Source organism: Quercus lobata, chromosome 4 (assembly GCF_001633185.2).
Source record: "Quercus lobata isolate SW786 chromosome 4, ValleyOak3.0 Primary Assembly, whole genome shotgun sequence".
NCBI lineage: Eukaryota > Viridiplantae > Streptophyta > Magnoliopsida > Fagales > Fagaceae > Quercus > Quercus lobata.
The window spans coordinates 78,396,247-78,416,015 of NC_044907.1; the positions used below are offsets into that span (position 1 = coordinate 78,396,247).

Here is a 19,769-nt window from a genome sequence, read left to right on the forward strand (position 1 = left end):
GACCACAGACTTAGTGGAAATCAATACCCTTTAATATTTATTGAAATATTGAACAGAAATTAAGTCATGTCATGTTCTTCGGACTACAGACATAGTGGAAATCTATAACCTTTGATATCTATTGAAGTATTGAATAGAAACTAAGTCATGTCTGGTTCCTCGGACCAGAGACTTAGTGGAAATCAATATCCTTTGACATCTATTGAAGTATTGAATAGAAACTAAGTCATGTCAGGTTCCTCGGACCACAGACTTAGTGGAAATCAATACCCTTTGACATCTATTGAAGTATTGAACAGAAACTAAGTCATATCAGGTTCCTCAAACTATAGACTTAGTGGAAATCAATACCCTTTGACATCTATTGAAATATTGAACAGAAACTAAGTCATGTCAGGTTCCTCGGACCACAGACTTAGTGGAAATCAATACCTTGTGAAAATCAATACCCTTTGACATCTATTGAAATATTGAACATAAATTTTCTCGGACCACAGACTTAGTGGAAATCAATACCATTTAATATCTATTGAAATATTAAACAGAAACTAAGTCATGTCAACTTCTTCGGACCACAGACTTAGTGGAAATCAATACCCTTTGACATCTATTGAAGTATTGAATAGAAACTTAGTCATGTCAGGTTCCTCGGACCATAAATTTAGTAGAAATCAATATCCTTTAACATCGATTGAAGTATTGAACAGAAATTAAGTCATGTTAGGTTCCTCGGTCCACAGACTTAGTAGAAATCAATACCCTTTGACATCTATTAAAGTATTGAACAGAAACTAAGTCATATCAGGTTCCTCAGACCACAGACTTAGTGGAAATCAATACCCTTTGACATCTATTGAAATATTGAACAGAAACTAAGTCATGTCAGGTTCCTCGGACCACAGACTTAGTGGAAATCAATACCCTTTGACATCTATTAAAATATTAAACAGAAACTAAGTCACGTCAGGTTCCTCAAATCACAGACTTAGTGGAAATCAATACCCTTTGACATCTATTGAAATATTGAACAAAAACTAAGTCAGATCAGGTTCCTTAGACCACAAACTTAGTAGAAATCAATACCCAATACCCTTTAACATATATTGAAGTATTGAATAGAAACTAAGTCATGTCAGGTTCCTCGGACCATAGACTTAGTGAAAATTAATACCCTTTGACATCTATTGAAGTATTGAAAAAAAACTAAGTCATATCAAGTTCCTCAAACCACTGACTTAGTGGAAATCAATACCCTTTGACATCTATTGAAATATTGAACAGAAACTAAGTCATGTCATGTTCCTCGGACCACAGACTTAGTGGAAATCAATACCCTTTAATATCTATTGAAATATTGAACAGAAATTAAGTCATGTCATGTTCTTCGGACTACAGACTTAGTGGAAATCTATACCCTTTGACATCTATTGAAGTATTGAATAGAAACTAAGTCATGTCAGGTTTCTCGGACCATAGACTTAGTGGAAATCAATATCCTTTGACATCTATTGAAGTATTGAATAGAAACTAAGTCATGTCAGGTTCCTCGGACCACAGACTTAGTGGAAATCAATACCCTTTGACATTTATTGAAGTATTAAACAAAAACTAAGTCATATCAGGTTCCTCAAACTACAGACTTAGTGGAAATCAATACCCTTTGACATCTATTGAAATATTGAACAGAAACTAAGTCATGTCAGGTTCCTCGGACCACAGACTTAGTGGAAATCAATACCTTGTGAAAATCAATACCCTTTGACATCTATTGAAATATTGAACAGAAATTAAGTCATGTCAAGTTCCTCGGACCACAGACTTAGTGGAAATCAATACCCTTTGACATCTGTTGAAATATTGAACAGAAATTTTCTCGGACCACAGACTTAGTGGAAATCAATACCCTTTAATATCTATTGAAATATTAAACAGAAACTAAGTCATGTCAAGTTCTTCAGACCACAGACTTAGTGGAAATCAATACCCTTTGACATCTATTGAAGTATTGAATAGAAACTAAGTCATGTCAGGTTCCTCGGACCATAAACTTAGTGGAAATCAATATCCTTTGACATCTATTGAAGTATTGAACAGAAATTAAGTCATGTTTGGTTCCTCGGACCACAGACTTAGTGGAAATCAATACCCTTTGACATCTATTGAAGTATTGAACAGAAACTAAGTTCATATCAGGTTCCTCAAACTACAACTTAGTGGAAATCAATACCTTTTGACATCTATTGAAAATAGTTTGAACAGAAACTAAGTCATGTCAGGTTCCTCGGACCACAACATAGTGGAAATCAATCCTTGTGAAATCAATTACCCTTTTGACATCATTGTAAAATTGAACAGAAATAAGTCATTCAAGTTCCTCGAGACCACAGACTTAGTGGAAATCAATACCCCTTTGACATCTTATTTGAAATATTGACAGAAATTTTCTCGGACCACAGACTTAGTGGAAATCGATACCCTTTAATTACTATTTTGAAATATTGAACAGAAACTAAGTCATGTCAAGTTCCTCGGACCACAGACTTAGTGGAAATCAATACCCTTTGACATCTATTGAAGTATTGAATAGAAACTAAGTCATGTCAGGTTCCTCGGACCATAAACTTAGTGGAAATCAATATCCTTTGGCATCTATTGAAGTATTGAACAGAAATTAAGTCATGTTAGGTTCTACCACTGACTTAGTGGAAATCAATACCCTTTGACATCTATTGAAATATTGAACAGAAACTAAGTCATGTCATGTTCCTCGGACCACAGACTTAGTGGAAATCAATACCTTTTGACATCTATTGAAATATTGAACAAAAATTTTCTCGGACCACAGACTTAGTGGAAATCAATACCCTTTAATATCTATTGAAATATTGAACAGAAATTAAGTCATGTCATGTTCTTCGGACTACAGACTTAGTGGAAATCTATACCCTTTGACATCTATTGAAGTATTGAATAGAAACTAAGTCATGTCAGGTTCCTCGGACCATAGACTTAGTGGAAATCAATACCCTTTGACATCTATTGAAGTATTGAATAGAAACTAAGTCATGTCAGGTTCCTCGGACCACAGACTTAGTGGAAATCAATACCCTTTGACATCTATTGAAGTATTGAACAGAAACTAAGTCATCAAACTACAGACTTAGTGGAAATCAATACCCTTTGACATCTATTGAAATATTGAACAGAAACTAAGTCATGTCAGGTTCCTCGGACCACAGACTTAGTGGAAATCAATACCTTGTGAAAATCAATACCCTTTGACATCTATTGAAATATTGAACAGAAATTAAGTCATGTCAAGTTCCTCGGACCACAGACTTAGTGGAAATCAATACCCTTTGACATCTATTGAAGTATTGAACAGAAACTAAGTCATGTCAGGTTCCTCGGACCACAGACTTAGTGGAAATCAATACCCTTTGACATCTATTAAAATATTAAACAGAAACTAAGTCAAGTCAGGTTCCTCAAATCACAGACTTAGTGGAAATCAATACCCTTTGACATCTATTGAAATATTGAACAAAAACTAAGTCACATCAGGTTCCTTAGACCACAAACTTAGTAGAAGTCAATACCCTTTGACATATATTGAAGTATTGAATAGAAACTAAGTCATGTCAGGTTCCTCGGACCATAGACTTAGTGGAAATTAATACCCTTTGACATCTATTGAAGTATTGAAAAAAAACTAAGTCATATCAAGTTCCTCAGACCACTGACTTAGTGGAAATCAATACCCTTTGACATCTATTGAAATATTGAACAGAAACTAAGTCATGTCAGGTTCCTCGGACCACAGACTTAGTGGAAATCAATACCTTTTGACATCTATTGAAATATTGAACAAAAATTTCCTCGGACCACAGACTTAGTGGAAATCAATACCCTTTAATATTTATTGAAATATTGAACAGAAATTAAGTCATGTCATGTTCTTCGGACTACAGACATAGTGGAAATCTATAACCTTTGATATCTATTGAAGTATTGAATAGAAACTAAGTCATGTCTGGTTCCTCGGACCAGAGACTTAGTGGAAATCAATATCCTTTGACATCTATTGAAGTATTGAATAGAAACTAAGTCATGTCAGGTTCCTCGGACCACAGACTTAGTGGAAATCAATACCCTTTGACATCTATTGAAGTATTGAACAGAAACTAAGTCATATCAGGTTCCTCAAACTATAGACTTAGTGGAAATCAATACCCTTTGACATCTATTGAAATATTGAACAGAAACTAAGTCATGTCAGGTTCCTCGGACCACAGACTTAGTGGAAATCAATACCTTGTGAAAATCAATAACATCTATTGAAATATTGAACAGAAATTAAGTCATGTCAAGTTCCTCGGACCACAGACTTAGTGGAATCAATACCCTTTGACATCTATTGAAATATTGAACATAAATTTTCTCGGACCACAGACTTAGTGGAAATCAATACCATTTAATATCTATTGAAATATTAAACAGAAACTAAGTCATGTCAAGTTCTTCGGACCACAGACTTAGTGGAAATCAATACCCTTTGACATCTATTGAAGTATTGAATAGAAACTTAGTCATGTCAGGTTCCTCGGACCATAAATTTAGTGGAAATCAATATCCTTTAACATCTATTGAAGTATTGAACAGAAATTAAGTCATGTTAGGTTCCTCGGTCCACAGACTTAGTAGAAATCAATACCCTTTGACATCTATTAAAGTATTGAACAGAAACTAAGTCATATCAGGTTCCTCAGACCACAGACTTAGTGGAAATCAATACCCTTTGACATCTATTGAAATATTGAACAGAAACTAAGTCATGTCAGGTTCCTCGGACCACAGACTTAGTGGAAATCAATACCCTTTGACATCTATTAAAATATTAAACAGAAACTAAGTCAAGTCAGGTTCCTCAAATCACAGACTTAGTGGAAATCAATACCCTTTGACATCTATTGAAATATTGAACAAAAACTAAGTCACACAGGTTCCTTAGACCACAAACTTAGTAGAAATCAATACCCTTTGACATATATTGAAGTATTGAATAGAAACTAAGTCATGTCAGGTTCCTCAGACCACAGACTTAGTGGAAATCAATACCCTTTGACATCTATTGAAGTATTGAACAGAAACTAAGTCATATCAGGTTCCTCAAACTACAGACTTAGTGGAAATCAATACCCTTTGACATCTATTGAAATATTGAACAGAAACTAAGTCATGTCAGGTTCCTCGGACCACAGACTTAGTGGAAATCAATACCTTGTGAAAATCAATACCCTTTGACATCTATTGAAATATTGAACAGAAATTAAGTCATGTCAAGTTCCTCGGACCACAGACTTAGTGGAAATCAATACCCTTTGACATCTGTTGAAATATTGAACAGAAATTTTCTCGGACCACAGACTTAGTGGAAATCAATACCCTTTAATATCTATTGAAATATTAAACAGAAACTAAGTCATGTCAAGTTCTTCGGACCACAGACTTAGTGGAAATCAATACCCTTTGACATCTATTGAAGTATTGAATAGAAACTAAGTCATGTCAGGTTCCTCGGACCATAAACTTAGTGGAAATCAATATCCTTTGACATCTATTGAAGTATTGAACAGAAATTAAGTCATGTTAGGTTCCTCGGTCCACAGACTTAGTAGAAATCAATACCCTTTAACATCTATTGAAGTATTGAACAGAAACTAAGTCATATCAGGTTCCTCAGACCACAGACTTAGTGGAAATCAATACCCTTTGACATCTATTGAAATATTGAACAGAAACTAAGTCATGTCAGATTCCTCGGACCACAGACTTAGTGGAAATCAATACCCTTTGACATCTATTAAAATATTAAACAGAAACTAAGTCAAGTCAGGTTCCTCGAATCACAGACTAAGTGGAAATCAATACCCTTTGACATCTACTGAAATATTGAACAGAAACTAAGTCGCGTCAACTTCCTTAGACCACAAACTTAGTAGAAATCAATACCCTTTGACATCTATTGAAGTATTGAATAGAAACTAAGTCATCTCAGGTTCCTCGGACCACAGATTTAGTGGAAATCAATACCCTTTGACATCTATTGAAGTATTGAATAGAAACTAAGTCATGTCAGGTTCCTCGGACCACAGACTTAGTGGAAATTAATACCCTTTGGTATCTGTTAATATGTTAGTCAAACATGAACTCAAGCATTTAAAGGAAATGAACCCCTGATTCCCTTTCTCAGATCACAAGGTTTGTTATCACTTAATAAAGATATAAACCGCAGTAAGCCCATGAGCATCAGTTAAAATATCCTGGGGTGCCCTAGACTTAGCTTTATTTGATCAAACATTAGAATATTTTTCTTGAATTTAAACTTGTTAGAATTGATAGATTCAAATTATTTCTTAATAGTAATACGAATTTGATGGTTACAATCCACTCTGATTACCAATTAAAAATATGCGTAATCTTTGTTTTTCTCTTGTGTAAGTAAATTTGCGCTTTCCTAGCATATGATTATGTTCAAACAAAGGACAGTCAAAATGAAAATTACTAAAAAAAAATAATAAAATAAATATAAGTAAACAAAACAAATAAAGTAAAAATAAAGTAAATAACAACTCATACAAATTTGAGAAATTAAAAATGCATATATCATTAAAACATGTCTTGGAAGAAAACAAATTACATTGCAGAAGTCATAATTACATTACAAAGGAAGATTCAATGTTTTAATTTTATATGAAGCTTGTCCTTGGAGTTCTTATTAGCTGGTTTATCTGCTTCAGTAGGAATTTTTTTCTCCTTCTCTATGAGGGTTCCCTCAGCAAGCATAATAGTTGAAGCTAAGGCTTGTTCAAAACCTTGGGAAGCTGCCCCATCTTGTGGAACCTTTGCGGCCATGTTCGAGGATGTATCCTTTAAAACTTTAGGTTCCTTTAGCTGCTCCTACTGATTGGGAGGAAGAGGGTCCTAAGGCAATGCTTCCTCGATTGGGTCAACAACCATAGAAGCCACCTCACCTTGAGTGGAAGGAGGGTTCGAGGCTCATATGGCTGGTGGGAAGTAAATGTTTTCTAGCCTTCTTAGCTCGGAAGAAGCCTCAACCCCGGCTCGATTGGAAGCTTCCTCCCAAGTCTAACTACAGTAGGTTTGATATACGACAGGAACCTTTGCCCGGAGGGCATCCTCGGTCTTAGCTATACCAACATCGTAACCATGTTGTTCAGTCTCGTTCCTAGCCTTCTCGGCCTCTATTTTTGCCTTCTTAGCCTCAGCTCTCAATTTTTCAGCCCGATCCTTAAGCTTTTGGGCTCTTTCCAGTTTCTTCCTGAGAGTTGCTATTTGTTCCTTGGAAGAAGCCAGTTGGTCATTAGCCTCACAAAGGCGCTGCCTCTGATCCTCGGCCTGTCTCTCAGTGCTCTCCAGAGCCGAGTCAGCACTTTTCCAGGCCTTCTCCTCATCGGTTAGCTTTTTTCTTAAATTTGCATTGATTTGATCAACAAAGTTGAACGATTACACATCCGCTACACGCCTTCTCCTCACATTGTCCAATTGCTAATAGCAAGAATTGGTTATCTCCTCAACCCTGAAAGTGGCTTGGACAACCTAAAAGAAAATGGTTAGTAACATAACAAACAAACAAACAAACAAACAAAAAAAGAAGAAGAAGGATAGCATCATACCATGCCCAAATATCTTTTGATGTTTAGGAAAACCCCATTCCTCCTGATGTTCCTCAGCTCGGCCATGTCATTCGGGAGTAACAGAGCCGCCTCCAGAGCTAAGGCAACATCGCTTCCAATACCCCCCATTGAAATCCCTGAGTGATGCATTATCCCTCAGGGGTTCACTATTTAGCATGGGTGTTGGAGGCCAAGTCTAAGGCTCTACAGGCTGATTATCCCCTCTCTTCAAGCCTCTTTGCGATGTATGGCTAGTCCTTTGTTGCTTTGCAGCTCTCTGGGTCTCGTCCTCATGAGCAGGACGAGATTTCCCAACATCCACTAAATCCTTTCCTTTTGCTCTCTCTTTCTCTTCGGATCAGCAGGATCAAGTCTGGATGGTAGAGACAGCTGAAGAGGAGGAAGGGGTGATTTAGGAGGAAGAGGAGGAAGTTTTGGCTGTGCAAATTTCCCCGGTGCACCTTTTCCAGGCTGGGACTCTATTAACTCCATCAAACTCTTTTAGGGCTTCCTCTGGATACCCATCTCATCCGAAGTGGTGACTTTTGCTTGATGTTGGAAGTCAACGTCAGCCGGTATACCCTCGGGAGATGGAGCTTGGTTGAACACTTCAAAGTCCTTTGAGGAATCTGACAAATCTATGATCCCCTCTGGACTTTTCTCTTCTTCTTCTTCCTTTTCTTCTTCCTTTTCCTCTTCTTCAAGGATGGGTTGGGACGAGGATGCTCCTACTGAAGGGGTGGCTATAAAGAGTGGCTGAGTAAGAGGTGTACCTTCAGGAATGGGAATACCCTCTAAAACAACGAATCCTTCGTAGGCAACACTAATACGGTAGACCCAAGGATTGTTGGCTTTTATCACGTACTTAGGGGCTTGAAACGCGAGAGAAATGGGTATGTACCTAAGAATTAGATGTGCCGCTCGTCGTTGACCATTAGCTTTGTTTACGTACACCTCAGATCGAAAAACCCTATCTAAGCTCTCTTTGTTGACTAAGCTGAGCTGGGGTTTAGTAGAACTCTTATCTATAAAATCTTTAAAATGGAAAAATATTTTTATCAAAAGTAGGGATATTGGGAAGTAAAAGAGAAATACAAACCAAGACACATAAATCTATGACTATACCCCCACCTGGTTTTCCCTTATTAGTCGGACAGGGTAGGCCATCATGCCATTCCCCAGAAAATATTAAGAAGTCCTCCTTTAAGTTTTTGTTTGATGTAGGGAGGCACTGGATTAACCTTACTGCAGGATATCTCGACTTAAGGTAATATCCTTGTCCTGTTAGATGGTGTAAGTTTTATACCTAATTCACATCATGGTGGGTCAAATTTAGGTTCATTCTCTCATTTAGAACTTCTATAATCTCCAATACCCTAAACATGTTTGGGGTGCACTATGTGGGAGATAGTCTAAAGAACCTAACATAGTTCCTAGTGATGGGGTCCATTGAAATGGTCATCCCTTCCTCTATAAAGGCGATCATGGGGATGACCACCTCTCTTGTTTTCCTAGCATCTACCCATTCCCCCTGGGTGGCGTATCTCATGCCCACTATTGGTGGGATTCTATACTTAGCCCTAAAACTTTCCATACCCTCCCCAGACTTAACTAAACGTTTGAACTTACCCATTTTTCTAATAACAAGTTTGAAACAAAAACGAAGAGGATTCAAGGAAACTTACAGGTTTGAAAAGAAGGTCCTCAGACAAATTTTTAGTATTTGTACACACACAGGGAGGTGAAAGAGAATGACAAGTTCGGTGTATGAGCTCTAGGACTGTGTGATTGTTGAAAGTAGGGAAAGGAATTGATTTGAAAAGCTATTTATAGTGGTGTAGAAGTTATAAGCGGGAAAATTCCCGCTCGCAGACCTAGGAAAATCCTCCACCAATGGATTTACATCCAGCCATTGAACGTGGGGGACAAGGGAGCTGCCAAAATTTAATGATGGCACGCTCTGAACGTCAAAGCATCAGGAGCGTGCCTTGAGCAGCTAAAAAGTCATTTGAGAGCTCGGGAGGGCATAACCATAAACAAGATGGGTTGAGGATATCAAAATCCTCATTTCCTCCCAAGGAGTCGGAAAGCAAGATTTTGAGGGGCTATTGTAGGGTCCAACTATCTAGAAGGTAATATTAAAATTGTATGAATTGGGCCTATGGCCCAATCTGAGGATATTAACCAATCCAAGGATGGTTAAATAAGGTTATAATGGGAATGGTATAAGAAGAAGAAATAAAGATTGTATGTGATAGTCCAAAATATGTCCGAGGAGAAAATTCATCTCAGAAATGGGGATCCGAAGTCAGTAAGAATGTCTTATCATCCCAGGCATCCTTCAAGGTTGTATCACAACTAAGAGTCAGGCATTAGATAAGGAATGAGCAAAGGGTGGCAACAAATTTCTTCAAAAGCTGCTACCTCCACATTAAATGCCTCCCAACTAACTCTCTGGCCGCATTAATGTGGAGGTGATACTTGAACAGTGATCAAGCAGCCTTACAACTACTAATTGATGGTTCTGGGGGGAGTTTGGATGGGACAAGAAGGTATTCCTAGAATCTAACCTATACGTGTATGGTAGGGATGATACCAAGATTGTAGTATATATATGGGAAGGTGGCCTAAAAAAGGGGATCGGAAAAAATCAAGAAATCTTTGTAATAATATTATGAGCTCTTATAACTTTGTTCATCAACAAGACATTATAACATAAGCTCCTTAGGCCAGGCCAAGGAAAGATTTTCTTATCTTATTTATGTTCAACAATCTTAATTCAGCAACTTTTATTGTTTTTCTTTTGGGGTAGAACTAGTTCTTTCACCCACGCTCTATAAAATTATTATTTGGGCTTGTTGGGCTAAAATCCAATCCTATACTGGGTCTAATCCAAATTGAGTCCTTACAGCATCTATTTCAAATGGAAATGAAACTTGGTATTTCTGTGATTTTGTGTGGTTTATATAAAATTTTTTAAGATCATTAATTCTTTTTAAATACCACGTGTTTTACATTTAGATTGAAATCGAATGATATTAGATGATTTAAATAGGATCCTTTCCATTCTAATGGTTATGTAAATGCAAGGGCAAAAATTAGTGTATTATAACCGGTCAAAAACTCAAAAGACTTTGTTAATTATGTTTTACTTTAAAGGTTGCCTTGATTTCAAATCCATTGATTCTAAGAGTTATTTGAAATCTCAGTATTTTAAAGGTTTAAAATCTATAGTGGATTTATCAAATCCAAATCTTTGATGTTTTTTAAATTGTCCAAACATGATATTTGGATTTTAATCATCCAAATCCAAATCCAAATACACTATAAACATTGTTGTACTTCTTTACTTTATGAGAAATTATAAAATTATCATGGTGGACCACATCATTTTTGCTCACTAGTTAACCATTCCAAGAAAAGACTCGCACTTATTTAAAAATTTGTTGACTCATTTTATGATAAAAATTAAAGTAAAAGATAAACACGTTTAAACATTTTCTGTTTACACAAATAATTTTAAAAAAATTAAAAGAGAGTGTGAGGGTGAAACAAAATTTCTAAATAGATATGTCATTTAATTTCAGAAGAGAGCAATTTGAAATATCTTCTCCCTCTTGATAGCATCAGTTCTGCAATATCATCTTCCCCCAGTGTTTCTTTATGAAATTTCTAAAGAGAGATGCTGTTTAATTTCGGAAGAGAGCAAACTAAAATCTCTTCTCCCTCTTGACGATATCAGTTTTGTAGCATTGTCTTCTCCCTTAATCAGTAAGGTCTGGTTTATTTTCCTATATGAACTTTCGGCCTACTCTATTGTATACATACATATATATATATATATATATATATAAAACAAATTTTGCATTTTCATTTGGATTTTAATCATCCAAATTAAAATCCAAATCCAAATGCCCAAATCATGTTATCCAAATACACTATAAACATTGCTGCACTTCTCTACTTTACGAGAAATTATAAAGTCCTCATTGTTGACCACGTCATTTTTGCTTAGTGGTCCACAATTTCACTAAAAGACTCTCACTTATTCAAAAATTTGCTTAATCATTTTATGATAAAAACTAACGAAAAGATAAGTACATTTAAACGTTATCTGTTTACACAACTAATTTACAATAAAAAATAAAAGAGAGTGTGATGGTGAAACAAAATTTCTAAAGAGAGATGCCGTTTAATTTTAGAAGAGAGCAAATTGAAATCTCTTCTTCCTCTTGACGGCATCAATTTTGCAAAATTATCTTCCCCCAGTGTTCCTATATGAAATTTCTAAAGAGATACGCTGTTTAATTTCAAAAGAGTGCAAACTAAAATCTCTTCTCCCTCTTGATGATATCAGTTCTATAGCATCATCTACTCCTTCAATCGGAAATGTCTAGTTTAATTTCCTATATGAACTTTCGGCCTACTCTTTTTTATCTTTTTCTTTTTTCTTTTTTCTCTTTCTTTTTTTTTTAATCTAACAAAATTTTTTTTTTTTTTTTTTTTTTTTTTTTTTTTTTTTTTTTTTTTTTTTTTTTTTGCGTTGAATCATAGGGTTTTAGAAAGGGGTTTCCAGCTGATTATTCCTAGTATTAGGAAGAATAGTTTGGTTTTCTTTCCTTCGGTTTTAAATGGATATAATTTTTTTAAGTTCTTATGGATGTAATAAATTTTTATTATTTTAAAGAAAATTAGACTAGCAATTTAATTTGGAAAGAAGTTGTTGTAGATATACGGGATGTTTTTCCTTAAATTTTATATACACCCTTTTGATTGAGTTTATGAACCACTCTTGTTCGTATTCAAATCCACTGGTGATTATTGTTTCTTTAAAGTTTGGTTACATTCATGAGGCTTTGAGTGTTTCCGCTATGATTCAAATGAATTCTTTGTTGTTGGCCATTAAAATTTCTAGAGGCCAGAAAGGTTGCAAAATTTTCTATTAAAATCAATAGAAAGATCAAAACAAATCAAATTTCAAAATTTTCATAATCAATAGAAAGAGATCAAAGATAGATGGTCAAGAAAAGGCCATATTTTTAATTAATTTAATTTTATTGTCTTTCTTCTATGCACAATTACTACTTATTTCTTTCAATTTCTTTTATAGATGCTAGTCCATATCATCATCATCACCCAGGTGGGCAAACCCTCCAGGACCATAGATCTACTTGGAGTACTTGGTCACCTCTAGCTTGAGATTCCCAACCAGCTAAATGAGCTCCTCATGCTCCTCCACAGTGGACTGAAAATTGAGAAGAAGACAATGTTGGAACAAGGATTGAGAATTGTGAGAAAAGAAAAGACAAGACAAAGATGAAAGAGAACTCACCACTCGTGTACCTTTAGGAAAAGGGTAACCCATGACATTTGTATTATGCCCCATAGGACGCTCCCGAGCCAAGTTGTTAGGGCCATAAGCATAGACCAACTAGGGTAGGTGAGGAGGGATAGGACTATCAACAGTAGGGCCAGCCTGACATAAACATTATACTTGAGTGTCACCATGTGCAGAAATGCAAGAAAAGAGGAAGGGAAGTAAAGAGGGAAATAATACTATAGATATCGCATTTCATACCCCTTACGACTTGGGCCTCTGTTCCCCAATGATGTTGAAATTCTAAAGTCTAAGGTTGGTTTAGGGCCCGATCAGATTGAAATTGACTTGAGGAAAGTGTTTTCGAAAAAATATAACTTTTTTCAAGAACCAAATAAATCTATTTTTAGAAAATTAAGACCAAGAAACCCTAGGGCATGCGTACACATACATGCGTATCCGCACACATGTTCCAAAGCAACTACGCATGTTTCATGCATGCATACACATGCTAGGGTTCCAAAAACTATGAAAGGTAAGTTTTTCTGCATTAAAGTTGAGGTTTGGAATGACTCTCACATCTACTGGGAGCCGTTGTAAACCCATATTTTCTCACTATATAAAGCCATACATAGTACCTTTTCAAAACACATGGAAAATCCAAAGGGAAAACACAAGATTCACTAGAAATAGTGAATCAAAGACGAAATTTTTCACAAAACATTCTCAAGTCAATATTTTTCTAATTGAAACCTTTTCTGGCCTTGATCTTGGAGTTTATCATATTTTGAAAAGCACTTTCAAAAACACCTTTTTAAGGAAAAAAAAAAGTTTTTGAAAACACTTTGAAGAACATTTTATAAAAAAAACTTTGAAAACATTTTTTCTTTGGAAGTTTCGAATTTCTTCACAAAAAAAGGTTTTTGTTTAAAAGAAAAGATTTTCAGTTTTAAAGAAGGTTTTGAAAACATTTTTTTTTTATATAAAAAAGATTTGAAAAACAATTTTTTAATTTAAACGGGTTTCAAAACAGTTTTTTAATTAAGAAAACAGTTTTGAAAAACAGTTTTTTTTTTTTTTTAATGAAAAAACAGATTTAAAAATTTTTGGAAAACCAAATCTATATTTCTAAAAAAACAGTTTTATAAAAACAGTTTTTGGAAAAACAGATTTTTGAAATCAGATTTTTATTCTAGAAAACAGTTTTCGAAAACAGCTTTGGAAAACAGTTTCTAAAATCAAATTTAAAAAAAAAAATTATAAACCAGTTTATGTTTCTTTGAAAAGAAAAACGGTTTTATGAAAAACAATTTTGGAAAAAGGATTTCAGAAAAGAGATTTTTATTTTGAAAAAAGAAAGTTTTGAAAAAGGTTTTATATTTCTGAAAACAGTTTTATAAAACAGATTTTTTTTTTAAAAAAAAAGACAGTTTTTCCTGAAAACAATTTTTTTTTTTTTTTTAATTTGAAAGCAGTTTTGAAGGACAGTTTTATAAAATTAAAAAAAAAAAATTGCATATATATATATATATAAAATTTTTTAAAGCATAGTTTTTTCTGAAAAAGGTTTAGGTTCTCCCTTTAAAAATAAAAAAAAAAAAAAAAAAATTTGAATTTTTTTTTTAAAGAGAGGAAAAAAACATAAATAAAGGTTTTTTGTTTTGAAAACTTTTAAGAAGAACAAAAGAAATTTTAAAAAGATCCACTTTTGAAAAAGATTTTATTTAAGAAAAAGATGGGGAAAGACTTAAAAAGAAAAGCATTTTCTTAGAATAGGGTGTTAGGGAAATGCTTTACCCAAGCATGTTTATTTTATGGTGAATTATTAAGAAGAAATGTAAAGGGATAACAAAAATAAAGTGTAGGAAAAAAAATAGCTTGAAATTTAAATGGCATAACAGTAAAGAGTTTGGAGTTTAAATGACATAAAAGTAAAGAATTTGGAATATTGTAAAGATTGATTAAAATGGTTTTTTTTTTTTTCTTTTTTCTTTCTATCTCTCTTGAATGGATTTTAATCTCTTTCAAGCCTTATGGATCTTTCAACATAAAGAAATGGGAGTTTTAAGCCATAACCATTCTTATGAGACATACCCTATTGTGCTCTAATGGAGGTCTAAAAACCATTTAAAAGAAGTAGCAAATCCATTTTTTTAGGTGTCTACATACACACACACATACAAGTGCAATAAAATTAAAGGGGAGAGGGGATGGGGATTGCTTGAAAATAAATGGGATGACATAAATTAAACGCATTACAAGCAAAATCCAAGATGCCTAGGTGGGATGAGATTTCTTCCCTCTAAGGGTACTTCCTATACATAGCCTAGGAGATGGTCCAATACCCATCTAGGGATACCAACACAATAATATAAAGTAACAACAATAACATGAACATTGAAATAAAGAGGTAGATATATCCACAATATATACAAGCACATAAAAAAAGAAACTATAAACACAAGGAAAGTAAAGAAGAGATTTTTATATATAAGGAAATGATTATTATAATAGTAAAAGTGGTGGGATGGGTTTAACTATTAAGAAACTAACCCATCTCTATAGCCTTACCCACAAAGATTACAACATAGAAAAAGGATGAGGCTTTTTTGTGTAGGGTTTCCTACCGAGAGAGAGAGAGTGGAGAGAGAGCTTTTTTTTTTTTTTTTTTCTAAAGCTATTTTTTCAGAATTTTCTCATATTTTTATGACTTTCCTCACTATTTCTCTATTTTTTCCACATTTGTTCTCTTGTTTTTCTTCTTATTTTTCACAAAAATTGTTTGGCGGGGGGGGGGGGGGGGGGGGAGCATATACAGGGAGAGGTGGAAAATGGGGGGCTAGCATTAGTGTATTAGGATACACTAGTGCTAGTCACCCATTCAAAGGGGTGGCTAGCATTGGTGTATCCTGATACAACAACATTAGCCTCCTCCTTTTGCCATCTCATTAGTCCTTTTTGTCTTTTTCTAATTTTTGGCCTAATCTTTGCATGATTGTTTTTGAGCTCCATTTTCTTAAAATTTTATATGTACATAAATCTCTGAATGTCTAGTTTTCAACAGTCTTGGCCTTGTTCGATTTGAAATTACAGTCATCGAGATATTGCGCTCAAAAGGAAGGTGATGCAAAACTAAAAAATTATGGACGTTTTTTCTCGAAAAATTCATATCTTCCAATCCGAAGTAGATATCATCAAGCCCTTTTGGTGGAAATTAGCTAAGATCTTGTTCTTCAAGATAGTCGAACCCGCTTGTTCCTGTTCTCAACCTAATCGGCACAATTTATTGCGTGAAGACAGGTAAAAAACTGTCAATTTTCATGAAAAATACAGTTAAGATTTTATTAGGGTCTTGGTATTTTTGTGATATCTTACCTGTTTTAACTCCAATTTTGGCCTATAAACTAATGCTTCAAAGCGAAAAATATGCCCTATGAGATAGTCTAAAAATTCAACATGATTCAACTGTCAGATCAAAAAGTCAACTTTTTTACTATACTCGGTTAGGGTTTTGATCATATGGATTTTTCTAATATTGTGACTTTGATTCACCTTTCAAACATGTTGTATTTATTTTTACCCTTTTTGGCTTTGAAATTTATGATTTTATACTCTTTTAAAATTTTTGATTTTTTGGTCTTTGTTTTGATGTGTGAATTGGGGTTGGACAAAATTTGATATCGACAGGTCCAATGGCACTGCCTTAAGTACCTAGAAGATGTGAAAGGTCTCAGAATAGGGACCTAGGGGAGGCCTAGTAACTAGTAAGTATCTATATAATTTCTAAACCAAGATTTAGGATTATTTTTTATTTTTTATTTTTTTGATTGTAAAAAGATATATAGGATTAACGATAATAAGATGCCACTGAAGAGAATTTACCTACTTTAATTTATATTAGTTGGTTTTTATTCCATTTTATGGGATTTAATGAATAGGTTGTATCTTTTAAGTTTTATGAGATAATTAATAGATTGAAGCATATAAATTAAACTTTTTTTCTAAAAAAGAAAAAATGGACACAATGTTTTCATGGTATAAAAATATATTTCTCCATTCAAATACAACAATGAATCATTTGGCTATATGATTTCAAAGAAAATGTCTAAGGTGTAGAATTTCAAAGTTTATAAATTAATTTAACAGCTCATGAATATTAGGTAAAAAAAAATGAAAAGAAAAGAAACAAACTAAGTTTGTGCTTGTTTATAGACTTTATATGAGTTTGACAAATAAACCAATGCTAAGATTTCAAGTAATCAGGAGTTGGGAGTTGGGACCACTCTTACAAAGTGAATGGACATGATAATAAACTTAATATGGACTTGATAACATATTTGTGTTGGATCCCAAGATCAAAAACTTGATATTGAGCACAAATTCGAGTTTGGAAAAGAGTTCTATCTCAACTTGACTAATATATCAAGACAAGGAAAGGCAGACTTAAATTTTTAGAATTTTTTAGAAATTTGAGCTTGAACCTTATTTGCAAGTTTGTTCAAACTCAAGCCGATTGAGCTTGAACATTTTAATTTTGTTGTTAAGCTAAGCTCAAACATTACAATGTAATCATTTTTGAAAGTAAACCCGAAGGTTTTTTAAATATTTGAAATCATTTATGATTGAATGTATTCTAAAAAATATTGATTTCTTGTTTAATAAATAACATTATAGCAGTCGGAAAAATACTCTTCTTCCATTTTGTTGCGAACATCAATTTTGATAACATTATAGCATTCATAAAATGCAGTGCAAATTCAGATAGATATTCGATTTAGCAATTGAAAAACCTTGGCCATAGTCGGCCTGCTTCTTCGTATCTCACTAGTACACATGCGTGCAATTTCAAAATACTCTTTTACATGGGCTTCTATTAGGCCATCCTCACTTGGAATACTAGCATCCACCATTTCCATATGCTGACATTGGGCCAGCATTTTTCTAGCGCATTGGACTAGCCCAACCTCTTTCCCATCCAAAAGGGTAGGCAAATTGGGTCGTTTCCCAGTAGCAATCTCGAGCATTAAAATCCCAAAACTGTAAACTGTAAACATCAGCCTCTAGAGTAGCTGCAGTGAGGCCTTCCTTCTACTCTGGGGGCATGTAGCTCACTGTGCCCGCAGATTGGTTGGATGCATAAGAAGTGGAGCTATCGATCCTCTTCGCGAGACCGAAATGAGAAATATGGGACTGAAAATTGGAGTCCAAGAGCACATTGCTGGACTTAATATCCCGATGAACAATGTCCAAACTATGCAGAAAAGAGAGGCCATTAGCCACACCCCTCACAATCTGAATCCGGGTCCTCCAAGATAACGTGGGTGTGGCCACGTTCTGTTCCTGCTGCAACCACTGGTCCAAACAGCCATTCTGACTAAACTCGTATGTGAGGAGCCTATCGGACCAGGTCATGCAATAGCCTAGAATCTTAACGATGTTCGGGTGGCGGAGCATACCTAGGGTCACCATCTCCGTGCAAACTCTCGAGAGCTTTTGAAAGCGTCTGGGTTTAGTCTCTTGATGGTCCTGGTGGTGACGCCGTTGGAGAGCTAGGCCTTGTTGACGAGACCGAACCTGCCATCGCCGATGATAAAGTCTGCGGAGAAGTCTTTGGTGGCCACCCTCAGCTCGATCGACGGAAACGCTATCATCGACGGTGATGGAGGATAGCTCGGTTGTGGACTTGGGTTTTAGGGCTTGTTGGGATTTCTTGGATTTTCGACACTGAACACCCAGAAAGTAATGAATACGGTTACAATGAAGAGAAAGCATGCAACGAGTGCTTGGAGAGCGTGATACCTAGGGAACAAAAAGAAAGGATTCATCAAACCAAGAGAAGAATACTATGTTATGTTGTTATTATTGGTTGATACTTGGAAATTTATATATACTAGTTCAGAAACGTGTTCTGTTGGGTGACAAAAGAAGATTGAGGAACTCATAATTAAGAAGCCCACTGGATGTGTGTGCAGGAATTGGGGGGAAAGGCGTGTGCGGTTTTTCAAGGAAGCTAGCGGGTCATTCCGTGCTGCATATGATCAACAAGTCTTCAGATATACTTTCGTGGAACTCAGGTTAGTCATGAACCGAGAATAGTCTTGTATTAGTCTTATAGAATAGCTATTCTTATCAGGAAAAATGCTACAAATACTATAAATTTTGAAGCATGTATATGGTGTACTATACTACCGGGTCATTCTGTGCTGCATATGGTCAATAAGTCTTCAGATATACTTCCATGGAACTCAGGTTAGTCATGAACCATGAATATTCTTGCATTAATCATATTTGCATTTCTATTCTTAAAAGGAAAATGCCACAAATATTAAAAGCTATACCATACAAAATTTACAAACTATTTTCGTAATGTATTATAAATCCCGTTTAAAATACTAGTATTACTATTTTCGTGTGAGTTTTAATAAGTAATATTGTTTACTAAAAAAAACTTACAAACTAATGTGACAATAATATAATTAATGACCTTCAATTATACCATAACTAATATTTAAATTACCTGTTAGTTTGTATACTTCCTAAAAGTGAATGTAATAAAACTTGTAATTTAGCACTACTTTTCGTATTATCCATGGATGGATACGGATACTTTGTATCTTTTTTTTTTCTTTTTCTTTTTTGGCATAACGGATACTTTGTATCTTAATTATACTTCTTAATAAAACGTATATAATATGTAGCACTACTTTTCTTATTATCCATGTATGCAATAAAAGGTTTTTTTTTTTTTTTTTTTT

General features: G+C 34.6%; 1 pseudogene; it reads right to left on the reverse strand.

Annotated features, from left to right (window-relative positions):
- Positions 1-17,718: 17,718 nt before the first annotated feature.
- On the reverse strand, positions 17,719-18,943 carry LOC115988150 (annotated as a pseudogene).
- Positions 18,944-19,769: the final 826 nt, after the last annotated feature.